General features: G+C 38.4%; 1 protein-coding gene across 3 annotated transcripts in view; it reads right to left on the bottom strand.

Moving 5' to 3' along the window:
* RBMS3 (RNA binding motif single stranded interacting protein 3) overlaps positions 1–14,493 on the bottom strand; it is a 1,456,421-nt gene that overhangs the window by 844,115 nt on the left and 597,813 nt on the right. The gene's annotated exons all lie outside the window — the stretch shown is intronic.

The following is a 14,493-nucleotide window of genomic DNA, read 5'->3' as shown; positions in this document are numbered from 1 at the left end:
TAGAATTCACTGAAAACAAAACTCATTTGTATCTTCTGTCCTTCTTTGTCCTCAGATGGCCATAGCATATAAGGCATATAATAGTTTCTTTTCAGAGAACACTTTCTTCCTCAAATTGCAATAGGCACTTACCCCAGTAGCACAGTAACTTTCACAATAAATTCTATTTATAAATCTCTGGGCACATGCCAACTCAATCACTGGGAAAATATGCTAATCGCATTGCCATTATATTCAGGAAACCCAGTGGGGAAGAAACTTTTGTCCATGATTATGTTTCCCATTGGGGTAGATTCTGATACCATTAAATATGTAAAAGAACAATTTTCTGAAGACAAGTTTGAGTATCTTGGAATAACCAAAAGAAAGCAAAAAACTCAGCGATATAAATGTTCTAAGCAGGCCATTTCTCTCACAATGACCATAAAAGTATTTGAAAAGCGAAAATAAAATTAAAGTCTGTGATTTAATGGTAGTTGACAATTTAAAATATTTAAACCAAAAACTGGAGAATGTCACAGCCTTGTTAAGATAGCCACATTTATTTGGTAGTCCGTCTTTCTCCACGCACATTCTCCATCACCACCCTACCATGTATGCTGTCCACATGGTTCAATAGTTCAATAGCTCAATGAGATACAGTATGACAAAGGTAGGCATATTGTACACCTCCTCAGGACAAACCTCTGAGGTTTTTATAAAAGTCACCTGTTGGAGAAGTAACAGTGGACTTTTATAAAAATAGATATTCGCGGTTTGTTCGAAGTACATAAGCTGTGTATTTATGTAAAACTCCCATTATTTGTATGCCATACACAATCACTTCAAAGAATAAATGAGCCCAACCTACAAAATTTACCTTTAGCCCTGAAAGATTTCACTTCCCCACAGTTTATTTTCATTTACTTTTGTAACGTTGTGATCACCTTTAAAATCAGTTTCCTCAAAGACAGAACAACTTTGACTCATTTATCTCTCCTTCAACTGCCATTATCATTTTCACCAAATTCTACTGTATTTATCTAAGAGTTCTTGAATTTACGTTGTACTTTTTTTAGGATTTACGTCAGAGCCACTAAAACTGCATCAAGAACCCTCTACGTTAAGCCTCAGTTGACTCACCACAATAACACTAGATTTGCCTTACTAAAAGCATGCTTTTATCATATAACTACTCCTTGCTGAAAAACATTCAGTGCCTCTCTACCGTCTACTAGACGACATCAAAACTTCTTAGTCTCTCATTTGAGAGTCTAATTTCATTCTGACATCGCAAAGTTTATTTTTTGTTCATTTCCATGTAATTTCAACATCCAGATAGAGTGCTGCTCCAGATAGTCTGTTACTCCAAATGACTTACATGCTCATGCCACTGTCACAGTCATCACTTCCTAAGATGTCTTCACCTCCTCTCAATTCACACTTCAATGAACTTGCCAGACTCAAACTTCTGTAAACCTATTCCAACAGCCTCAGCCACCAGCCCCCAGGCAATTTTGTTTCTACAAGGCACTGACATTACTGATTTTCTGCCAGATTCATCTGATCTTTTTCCTCTTTGTGGCTACCCAGGAAATTAACATCGTAATATCATCAGCATAACTCACCAAATTTCTTAATTAGCTTTTCATACTACAACTCTTATGTCCCAGCACACATCTGTTAGAATAGGTGCCTTATTTGTCTTTCTTAGGAAGCATATCACAACGAAAGAACTTCGGTACCAGTAGTTCATTTCGGAAATGATCCCAGAGAAAATCAGTAGGATAAATCAGTAGGGATAAAGAGTAAGCCAGTAAGTTTGCATCACTGAATAAGTTATTCCTGTGGAGAACTGAGGCTCACTTCCACTTAGGACTCTGAGAGACAGAGTAGAGCATGCCATGGAGTTATTCCACTCAACATGTGAGGAAGCTGAAGGATCTCACCTCCAGTTCTCATTTGCATTGGCTAAGGGCTGTTCCTTGAAGCATTAATTTCTTGGCACATCTGGCCGGTTCTACATACAGGCCAAAAAAAGCTCTCAAGTACAATGTCCCAGGACACTGTTGACATGCTCCAGAAGAGTAAGTGCCAAGAAGGTATGAGGCAAATATTGACAGTATCTGCTACTAAATGGATGACTCCCTGAACATTTTTGTATCTGTGATAGAACTCCAAACACTCACATTTTTATTCTGGGTTACTGACAGCAAGGGCTCAAAAACATTGGTAAATGGGCATAACCACACTGCCGTTACAGACTTGCAAAAGGAATACACAGAGGAAGATATTGCAAAGGCCAGTAGATAAAATATAAGATGCTCAAAAGCATTAGTCATCCAGAAAATGCAAAATGAAGCTACTATCATATACAAGTTCATACCCACAAGAATGGCTACAACTAGAAAGGCTAATAACACTAAATGTAGATTAGTTATTACAGACCTAAACTTCCCATATATCATTTGTGGCTGGGTCAAATGATTCAGCTACTTTGAAGAAATGTTGGGTAGCATTTAATAGAATTAAACAGGCCAAGCATGGTGGCTCATGCCTGTAATCCTAGCACTTTGGGAAGCCAAGGGAGATGAATCACTTGAGCTCAGAAGTTCAAAACCAGCCTGGTTAACATGGCGAAACCCCGTCTCTACCAAAAAGCACAAAAAAAAATTAGCCAGGCATGGCAGCAGGTACCTATAATTGCAGTTACTTGGAAGGCTGAGGCAGGAGAATTGCTTAAACCTAGGAGGCAGAGGTTACAGTGAGCTGAGATTGTGCCACTGCACTATAGCCTGGGTGATAGAGTGAAACTCTGGCTTAATATAAATAAATTAAAATGTAAAAAAATAAACATAAACATATTTCTACCTATGACCCAACAATCCCACCCCTAGTTATTTACTCAAGAGAAAAAATATATACACAAAAACATTTTATAAGAATATGAATAACAGCTTTATTCATAGCAGGTCCAAACTGGAAATGGTCCACTGTCTAGCAACAGGAGATTGGATTAAAAAATTGGAGTACATTTATGTAATGAAATACTCTTCAGATACCAAAAATAAACTTCTGATATATACAGAGACATGGATAAATCTCAAAATTGTGCCAAATAAAAGAAGATAGGAACAGAAAAATAGATGTTATTTATTTATATGAGGTCCAAGATGAGGAGAATATATACAGTTTTAGAAATCAGAAAGCAATTGCTGGGGCAGTTGAGGAGTCAAGGAGCATAAGGTAATATTCTAGAGTGACAGAAATGTGTGCTATCTTATTTTTGGGGTACTCATTATAAGAATGCATATACTTAGCAGAGTTCACCAAATTGACCACTTGAGATCTTTACATTTTATTATGTCTTCATTATATTTCCATTAAAAAAATATATACTGCTATTACAAAAGACTGATTCTGAATTTTCCACTATAAGAAAGGTGAGAGATGGCTCTGAAACTAAACCCAGTGGTCCCCAAATTCTAATTTTCTAGACTCCATAATTGGCTAATCTGAGTTCTGCTATCTTTCCCCTCCTTGGCACGACCTCTGAGAGCAATGCCAGGGAGCATCTAACAGCCAAAAGGCAGGCAGCCAGAAAGAAGAGCAAAGAGTCTGGATAAAGAGCTTCTGAATAACCAAGAGCTGGCAACATTATCCGGTGTCTGCCAACAGATCAGGGGTCAGGGCTGTTGGAGCAAGAAAAAATGGAGCACAGCACAAAAGAAGAGGCCTCTTACATGCTTCCCGAAATTACAGAGCTCCAGGGAACACTTGCTGTTCTATCTACTCAGTCAGCACTAGCAAACAAAAGAATGAAAGGGAGGGGGAGAAGGACGCTGCGCTAAGGAAAGAAAACGGAATGAGGGAGCAGAAAACAACCAATACTGTAAGATTCCTAGGCATGATTTAATAAGCGCTAGAGGGAAATAATAACGGCTAACACTTACATGCAACCTACTGTCTATCAAATACTGTTTCAAGTGCTTTATATTTATACTGTAGTGACTCGTGTATTCCTCACAACAATGTTAAGAAGTCGTTATTATTACACTCTGCATTTTGTAGGTGAGGAAACTGAGGAAGAAAGCAATACATTTAAAATGTAAGGTCATATAACTACTAAACTGCTGAGTTGGGATTCAAATCCAGACAGGGACTTCTTGCCTGAGTTGGAATCCATGCTCTCAAATATTCTGCTATAATGCTGCTTAGCTTGGGTTCTTCCAGGGCAGATTCTAAAGCAAAGACTGAGTTGGGTTTGTTTGTTTGGGAGGTGGAGGCAGGGAGAGGTAATCCCAAAAAGCAAATGAGAAGGAAGAAACAGAGAGAAAATGAAAAATCAATATAAATATGTGTGTGTGGTTTTTTTTCAAATTGTACTTTAGGTTCTGGGGTACATGTGCAGATCATGCAGGATTGTTGCATAGGTACATACATGGCAGGGTGGTTTGCTGCCTCCATGCCCCCATCACCTATATCTGGCATTTCTCCCCATGTTATCCCTCCCCAACGTCCCCACCCCCCACTGTCCCTCCCCTAGCTCCCCCCAGCAGACCCAGGTGTGTGATGCTCCCCTCCCTGTGTCCATGTGTTCTAATTGTTCAACACCCACCTATGAGTGAGAACATGCAGTGTTTGATTTCCCGTTTTTGTGTCAGTTTGCTGAGAATGATGGTTTCCAGATTCGTCCATATCCCTATAAAGGACAAGAACTTATCGTATTTAATGGCTGCATAGTATTCACTGGTTTACATGTGCCATATTTTCCTTGTCCAGTCTATCACTGATGGGCATTTGGGTTGGTTCCAAGTCTTTGCTCTTGTACACAGTGCTGCAATAAACATACGTGTGCATGTATGTTACTAATAGAACAATTTCTAATCCTTTGAGATCTATGTTATAAGGTATTAGCCAAAAATATAATTCTAAACCATCCAACCAACTAAATGGACCCCTTCTCTTAGCCAAGGGCACTCCAAAATTATCCGGAAACACACTAGTTTGGGCTATGATGGGAAGGTGGCGTCAGACATGCCTCATCGTACCCTCCTCCCTTTGGAAAGCAGGCATAACTGACCAGCATTAACACTGAGACAGAGACTTAAGACTGACAAAGCAGACCCTTTGTAGCAATAAGATAATAACATGACAAATACCAGGCTCAGAAAGAAACTGAAGTATTTTACCTCCAAACATATTTAATACTGGGTTGTAACAAATATTAGTAACCAATAACTTTTGCACCAACCGCCTAATATTTCTTGGACATATTTTGAAATGGTGCTGCAAATCTATCTCTTGTGGAAAAATTCTGCATTCTGTAGAGAATCCCCTTCCCTTTCCAGGTCTTTCCTTATCCAGGAAATAATTAACTAAGAGTCTAGAGACTTTTTAAATTTAATAAAAAACATTTACAATCTATTCTCTCAGAAGCTTGCTACCTGGAGTTTCAACTGAATAATAAGAACCTTGGTCTCCATAACTCTTAATCTTAAACCCAGACACTCCCTTCTATTGATTCTATGTCTTTAAATAAACTCTTTCAACTGACTGCCAACCAGCAAATCTTCAACTCCACCTATGGTCTGGAAGCCCCACCCACCCACTTCAAGTTGTTCTACCTTTCCTGACTGAAGCAATGTATATCTCTTTATTATTATTATTATTATTATTATTAAGACGGAATCTTGCTCTGTTGCCAAGCTGGAGTGCAGTGGTGCAATCTCTGCTCACTGCAACCTCCACCTCCAGGGTTCAAGTGATTCTCCGGCCTCAGCCTCCTGAGTATCTGGTAGTACAGGCATGTGTCACCACCCCCAGCTAATTTTTGTATTTTTAGTAGAGATGGGGTTTCATCATGTTGGCCAGGATGTTTGTGATTTCCTGACCTGCCTTGGCCTTCCAAAGTTCTGGGATTACAAGCGTAAGCCAGCATGCCCAGCTGCAATATATACCTTAAACATACTGATTGATGTCTTACGTCTCCCTAAAATGTATAAAACCAAGCTGTAGTGTGACCACCTTGGATACATGTTAGGACTTTCTGAGGTTGTATCATGGATAGGTACTTAAGCTTGGAACAACAAACGTCTAAACTGAGGCCTGTCTCAGATACTTTTTGGTTTCCAAAGATAAGAGCCCTGGATTCTGCTGAGGCCTCTGAGAAGTGCTCAAAACGTCACCTAGAATTGTCCACTGCAAGATGATAGGTAGAGATTTTGCTACTGGGTAAGGGTTGCCCTCAAGAGAATCATCCCACCAGTACTTCCAAGCTGTGTCTGGACATGAAAGAACAAGCTCCCTTGGCATCTAGAAATTCCTGAGGCAGAAAGTAGAAAGGCACACAGGTAAAATCAGGCAGGATGCTATCAGCTGCTAGGTGAGTTAGAACTGTCCTCACATTTGCAGTTGAAACCAAGGATGAGGATGTGGCAATGTGATACAGTTGCTACCATCAACTAAGTAAGAATAATACTTCCATAGAATAAGTATTCTAAGAATAATAAGGTCACTGGTTAATCACGATATCAATATTAACAGAACACCTGCTTCTGTTCATCTTTCATGCATCATCTCTCTGAATCACCAAAGCAATCTAACGTTGTAGGTGTTATGATCCACATTTTACTGATGAAGAAATTAGGATGTGCAGAATCCAGGCAGCTTGCTTAACGACACACCAAGTAGTAAGGATACAGAGCTAAGGATTAAGGGCTCAAAGGATACAGAATTATGGTTAATTATCTTACTAATAATCTGTTGTGTCCAATAAATAAAGCTCAGAAATGCACCACATATCCCACTCTAAAAGGGAGCTGAAAAAAGAAACCATTATAGGCATATGGTAATATAAATATAGAGAGAAAGTAAATGATCCAAAAGAGAGAAGATGGTTATAAAATGCAGGAATGGGGATGGCTTGTTGTTATAGAATCATACCATTTATGCCTGTTGGTAATATGACTATCATGTGATAATACACTAAAGTTACCTCAAGTACAACTATCAGTGATGATGCAATGGCCCACTCAAATTGCCTGCATTTGTCTCCTTTAAAAGTTACTCAGTCACTATGGGTGAATGTCCTCAGCAGAAAGAAGTGGCAAGATAATTCTAGAAATAGCCAATGAATTTACACTGAAACAACTTTAAGCATACTCTTATGACAAGTTAAAAATACTGCTTTAGTCTTAAGGAGAATTTATGACCTTTCTAATAAATACTATTAAAATATTTGGAATATTGTACATGCACTAATAGACCAGAGTATCCTATAATAATTATTTTAGTAGACTTGTTTCTGCAGCCTTTGCAACCCAGCTAGTCCTCTCACAGCTCCCGCTGAAGCACATTTTTATACAGACATGGTTATTCCAGGTGATTTCCGCAGCTTCAGTCTAAGTGAACCAGGTAGCCACCTGAACAAGACGGAACCTATCAGATATCTTTTCAGGCAATACAGAAATGCCATGGAATGAATTGTAAATCTTATAGGGAATTTGAATTAAGAAATGATGTCAAGGGAAAACTGGGATTCGGTTGTGTGAACGAAGACATAAGCAAAAAAGGCCTAGCTGCGAAGCAATAGCAGACAGCAGGAGTGAGAGAGGTGGCGGTCTGACATGGAGAGAGGGAGAGAGGGAGAAAGAAAAGGTATTGACTGTAATAGAGATAAGAGAAGATCTTATTCAAAGGTGGTGAAAGAACTGTTTCAGTTCTGGATTGCTTCTTAGTTTTTGGCTCCAGTTTCTTGCAATACTCAGCTCCACCACTGATTCTGAGCTCCATAAGGTATTCCTTTATCCAGATATTAAGTTATGGTTTTCTGCTTAGATGATCTTGAGTAGAAACTGCAATGAAATGTCCACTGACGAGGCAAAGTGAAAGGAGCAGATGCACAGGAAGCAGCAGAGCTGAAGGACCATGTGGCTCAGACAGAGAGAGAAACCAAGGACTTCCTGGTTCTGATAAGATGTGTGACATGTTTCTTAGGAATCCTGTGTGTCATTCCAGTGACTCCCAGGTTGTCTTCACTAGCTTGATTAAGTTTCTATTCCTAATAAGCAAACAGTTACTTTTCAGATACTGGTAATCTTCCCCTTTGTTCATGTCCTTCCGTTTTCCACTGTAAAATGCATTTATTGTCCTTTATCTTTGGCTTTTAAATCAGCATTTCCAGTTCACATTAAGGATTCAGTGACCCTTCATTGAAGATTTTAAAGTTGTTTCAGTTCTAAAGCCAGATTCACATAAGTAAAGATAAAAAGCCTGAACCAAATAGTATACATAAATAACGACATTGTAAGTCAAGAAGTTACTATAAAACACTACAAAGAATATGTGAGAAAGGCCATTTAGCAGACTATTAAATATTTGTTGAGAAATATATCATGTATACATAGCTTCTACTCCAAAAACAGTGTTATAGGTTTCCACACCTGTATTTTCTGTTATTCTTTTTTTTCCCCCATTGTTGGTTTTATTTTAGCAGAATTCATTATGAACATCATGATTTGGGAGAATTAGAAAATGTTTATATACGTGTGTATATGTGTGTGTGTGTTGCGTGTGTGTGAATACATGTACATGCATTTTTTTAAGTACCCACAGTGGACTTTTTGGTAAGCAAATGTCAACATGAAGTTCACAGAGAGGCTAAATGACTTCCTGTGTGTGTTTATTTCCCGTACTGCCTGTGAGGAAGTCTAAAAAGAACAGTTTCTACCCAACAGCTTGAGAGAGTTTCAATAGGTTTTTCAAAGTTACCTCCCCACCCCGTGCCCCAAGCAAAGGATTCCTGCTGTGTGGTTTCTAAAGATTTCACTTACAACTTGCTGAATACAGAGCCTGAATGGACAGTAAAACCCACACCAAACCTCTCTTTGCGCCCTGTGTGGGACAAGTGGTTACTTTGTTCATTTACAAAGGCCTAAAAGAGAGAGAGAGAGAGAGACAGAGACAAACTGCCCCTATGGTATAAGAAGCTTCTTTCAAATAAATCCTTATAAAGGGATCTAAATCATGGCATTCAAAAGGAAGGAGGCTGCACAAGGAAATGGGTAGAAACTTTTAAGTTCTTCTCATACCCTGTCACCCCAGAGGAACAGAAAATATGTCTTCTCTTTTTTGACGTTATCTTTTGTAACATTCCTCAAAGACGAGACTTTTGCTTGGTCTCCCTAGATTTGTGTCTCTGAGGAAAGTCAGGCTTTTCTGTTACTGTTATTGTGGCTCCCTTGACGTGGAGATTGTCTTTTTTTTTTTTTTTTTTCCAACATCACTCGTTTTATGGCTTGTAAACACAAAGTATTTGAGTGAGCTTTGCTTATCAGAGGCCCTTTTAATAATATAATCATAAAACACGGTGCTTTCTGGCACTTAATTTTATTGTTATTGTCAAGCTTCGAAACTTCAAAGGGTGGAATGTGATAGAACATTTTTTGTGCTCTAGTCGTCATGTTTTAGGGCTCCTGCCAGTCGCGCTGTGCGTCCAGAGCTCCCACTGAAGACTGTCCCTAGGCCAGCAAGGTTGCACCAGGTCCCCCCGCCCCGCCCCCCGCCCCGCTTGCATCTGATTGAACTGGAGAATCTCCTGATCTCCCTGACTCCTCACAGCCTGTCTCCTAAAAATCGGTAATTGCCACTCAGTCACTAGTAAATCTCTAATAGGACACGAGAAGAAGCAGCTCTGTGCACTATTAAATAGTCACGATTACCCCGAGGGTTTCTGGCATGAATGTGAAAAGAGAGGTCATTTCAAATTCTGCCAGTTGCTTTCACACAATTCGCTGGGAAAGGATAGGTAAGTGTTCAACTTAAAGCCCAGACACGAATTCTGACCATGCCCATCTCTACTTCAGTAAGTCACTCCAAAACTCTGCCCTCTCCTCTCAGCTGAAAATCCCTGGCTCATTGGGTTACTGTGGAGGTTAAAATAAAATGAGGTCTGTGAAAGTATCTGGTACATAGGATCATATTCCATAAAACCATGTTGAAAAAGAGAGCTATTGAGAAAAGTGGCTCAGAGCACAGGTTCTGGGGGCTGACTGCTGGGATCAGCATGACGCTGCTTACCCCCAGCTCTAATTTTGATAAACTCCCGTACCCTTCCTGTGCCTTTGTCTCTTTATCTGTAGAACGGGACTAATAGAACCCACCGTCTAAGATTGCCATTGAAATTAAATAAGTTAATAAAGCATTTAATAGAGTTTCTTGCACTCATTAGATGTTACTAATAACTATTATTGAATTTAAAAGCTACTATTATTTTTCATTCTTAAAACAATATAAACATACAACCTTGTTTAGGGAGAGAAATTTATGAAAGCCTTGTCTCCTCTCCTTTCCTGCTTCCTTCCCTTTCCTGCTCCTTCCTCTCTCGATTTTACTCCTTCTGTCCCTCCTCCTTCCTCCCTCCCCTTCCCTATTTCCCTCCCTCCCTTCCTCCCTTCCTCCCTTCCTTCTTTCCTTCCTTTCTTCCTTCCCTCCCTCCCTCCATCCCTCCTTCCTTTTTTCCTCTTTCTTTCTAAATGAAAAAAAAAAAAAAATCAACATAGCACAGGCTAATTTCTTTATATTTGATTCTAATAGTTATTTTTCTTTTCCATACTAAAAGTCACTCTACAGCTAATTTCTGGCTCAGTGCACATTCAATGAGCCCAAGCACACTACTGCTTCTGCATGAGTGTGTTGGAAGTTAAAGTCATACAGAACATCCCTGGAGGACAGTCCCACAGCCCCAGAGTGACTGTGACTGAAATGGGCTGATTCCCCAAAATGAAATTAGCCTATAAAAATGACAATAAGATAAATGGAAAACAATTCTTACAGGTCTTTTAATAGTTTAACGTCAAGCGGTAAACTAGTTTATCTGTTTCATGAGGAATTTCAATGCGAGAACATAAATGACGCTAGGGCAGGAGTTAATAATCTTATCTCTGCACCTAATACCGTGTCTAGTACATGATGCTCCAAAAGAATCATCCACCTATTCATTCATTAAACACTTATGTAATGGAGCTTACAATGGGCAGATACCGCGTAGAAGCCGCGAGTACAACCGTGAAAAAGAAAGACATAGACAGACTCTGCTTTTATAGCTATTAATAATTAACTAGCAAGGCATTTTAATAAACAGAAAAGTGGTGATATATTTGATATTTCCGTGGATCTTGAGTTCAGGAGATAGCTCGGTCCTAGAGATTTAGAAGTCATCGGTAGCTAAAACCACACAAATGGACTGAGTTGAGAAAGCAGGGAGCTTAAGACTATCACCAAATTTATTAGTATAAGCTTAAGGTGATGAGCTAATTCAATTAGGCCCAGTATCCAAAAAATTAATTCCCATCGGCCAAACACATAAGGAGTGGCTTATTAGTGGAAAATTCTATAACGTTACGATTTCCAAGCTGCAAAGTATGGCAAAGTACCATGAGCAGTTTGCCCTTGGCAAGCTCCTTCTAATATTAGTAACACTTACTGAATCTCTACTTCAGAGGGTACAGATTATTGGGAGTTTTCATTCTCAGGCACAGAATATCTCTCCCAATCATGAAAATCATTACAGACTAAAAAACTGTTTTGAGTATAAGAGAAATAAGGACAGAGTAACCATTAAATCTTACTAACAAATGATAATCATCACCCAGGAACTATCCTATCCACCACAAAATTTTAGTTGCAATAACCCCCTCTTGCATCCTCTCCAAGGAATCTTGCCAGAAGTTATGTGGCTTCAACATTGCTATGATTTGTGCTGTGGAATGTTATTATGCATTTGTTACATACTACCTTATCAGCTATTGAATAACAGGCATTAATTGTCAACGTAACACATGAGCAGTACAGCACTAGATCTTGCAGAAGGCATAAGTGCGTGACAGATACTCATTCTAAGTAAACTTTTATCTACTGGAATATGTCAATAGACATGCACTAAATATGTATGGAAAGAAGTTATCTGCTCAACTGTTGTTACTAAATTTTAATAATTTCAGATGTTCTACTGACATGTGAGCTAGTCTGTGAAATACTGCCCAATTTCTAGTATTTCAGCAGATTTCATTTTTCCTTTGTCTTTATTACATCATTTTGGAATTTACATATTTTGGGGTTTTATGTGACAGATATATCTAAGTTCAAAAGCATTAAAATATGTGTTTATGCATGCACTTAAATCTTACTCTATTTCTTACATACACACACAATTCAGAATCTTTTAGACCAGGGGTTGGCAATTTGTTTCATTACAAAGGGTCAGATGGTAAATATTTTAGGCTATATGAACTATACAGTCTCAGTAGCAACTACTCAACCCTACCATTGTAGCATGAAAGCAGCCATAGACAATCTGTTAAAAAAAAAAAATGGGAGTGGCTGCATGCCAATAAAACTTTATTTACAAAAGCAGGCAGTGGGTTGGATTTGGCTTGCTGGAATTTGCCAAATTCTGTTCTAAACTGTCAACTTTTTAAATTTTTCATTGTACTCTACCCAGCAACAAGCATAATGTTATGGAAATAGAAGCTGGGGAAAGAAAAGGCTTTGAATCAATTCATACATTTCTTTATGCCTATTGCAGAAAGTAATTGAAGTTGAACTTCAGAGGAAAGGATCATCAAAACAGTAGGTCTTTAAAACAGTATGAATAGTGATATTGACGAGAGTAATGGGGAAAAGGGAAATTGCTGTCTTCCATCTAGATCTACCAGTAGTTCGCTCCATGTAACTACAGAATATTCAGTTGGATATATCTTACAGAAACAAAGAGGAATAGGTATAAAGTTAGAGAATTGTAGGATGAAGAAGTATAGTTTTGACAATACAGATGCAGCATTCATTGTATATATCTCAGTTATATTGTATTGTGTTACATGGTCATGAACCTCATAATCAAGATTCAGTTAACCACAGACCATGTATATATCCAGTGGTCCCACAGAATGTTGTAGCCATCACAACATCAGGGAGCAATGCATTACTCGGGTGTTTGTGGTGATGCTGGTAAAAACAAACCTACTGCACTTCCAGTTGTATAAAAATATACACGCAATTGTGTATAGTACGTAATGCTTGATAATGGTAGTAAACAAATGTTACTGATTTATATATTTAATATACTATACTTTTTATCATTATTTAAGAGTGTACTTCTGCTTTTTATCATTATTTAAGAGTGTAAAACAGCTTGAGGCAGGTCTTTCAGGATGTTTTCCAAAATAAATCATAGTTACTATAGGTGATAACAGTAATGACTGATCCTGAAGACCTTCCAGTAGGGAGATGAAGAGGTGGAAGACGGTGATATTGACGATCCTGATCTTGTATAAGCCTAGGCTAATTTGTGTTTGTGCCTTTGTTTCTAACAAAAAGTTTTCTAAGTAAAAAAATAATTTAAAAAATTAAAAATAAGCCCGGCACAGTGGCTGACGCCTGTAATCCAAACTTTGGGAGGCCAAGGCAAGTGAATCACTTGAGGTCAAGAGTTTGAGTCCAGCCTGGCCAACATGGTGAAACCCCATCTCTACTAACAATACAAAAATTAGCCGGGCATGGTGGTGGGCACCTGTAGTCTTAGCTATTCAGGAGGCTGAGGCAGGAGAATTGCTTGAACCTGGGAGGCAGAGGTTGCAGTGGCCTGAGATCATGCCACTCACTCCAGCCTGGAGAACAGAGTGAGACTGTCTCAAAAAAAAAAAAAAAAAAGTTTAAAAGAGAAAAAAGTATATGGAATAAGGACATAAAGAAAGAAAATATTTTTCTATGGCTATACAATGTTTTTAAGCTGAGTGTTATTACAAGAAAACCAAAAAGTTAAAAAAAATTATAAGTTTATGAAGTAAAAATATTCAAGCTAAAGTTAATTTATTTTTAAGGAAAAAAAATATTTTAAAATAAATTTAGTGAAGCCTAAGTGTCCAGTGTTTATAAAATCTACAGTAGTGTACAGCAATGTCCCAGGCATTGATATTCACTAACCACTCACTCGCTCACTCACTTAGAGCAACTGTAGGCTTGTAAGCTAGCTGCATTCATGGGAAGCACCCTATACAGGTGTGCCATTTTTTGTCTCATATTTTTACTGCACTTTGCTTATATTTAAATATGTTTAGATACATCATACTAATCTGCTAAAATTGACAGTATTTCAGTATACTATACAGGTTTGTAACCTAAAAGCAATAGGTTATACCATACATCCTAAGCATGTGGTTGACTATACCATCTAGGTTTGTGTAAGTACCCTCCATAATAATCACGGAACAAAACAGTCTAGCAACCCATTTCTCAAAATATATCCTTGTTGTTCAGTGATGCATAACTCTCTCTCTCTCTCTAGCTATCTATTTGTGTGTGTGTGTGTGTGTGTGTGTGTGTGTGTGTAACAGTTCATTGTGTGACACATATACATATCATACATACACATTTGGAAACATACAGGTGAAAAAGACAAAGAGACAAAGGTAAAATGTATGAGAGATAAACAGAGCACTTATCTTTCCTCAGCAC

Source organism: Saimiri boliviensis, chromosome 9 (genome assembly GCF_048565385.1).
Source record: "Saimiri boliviensis isolate mSaiBol1 chromosome 9, mSaiBol1.pri, whole genome shotgun sequence".
Classification (NCBI taxonomy): Eukaryota; Metazoa; Chordata; class Mammalia; order Primates; family Cebidae; genus Saimiri; species Saimiri boliviensis.
Note: the sequence above shows the minus strand (reverse complement) of the source record. Positions and strands in the feature narration are given on the sequence as shown.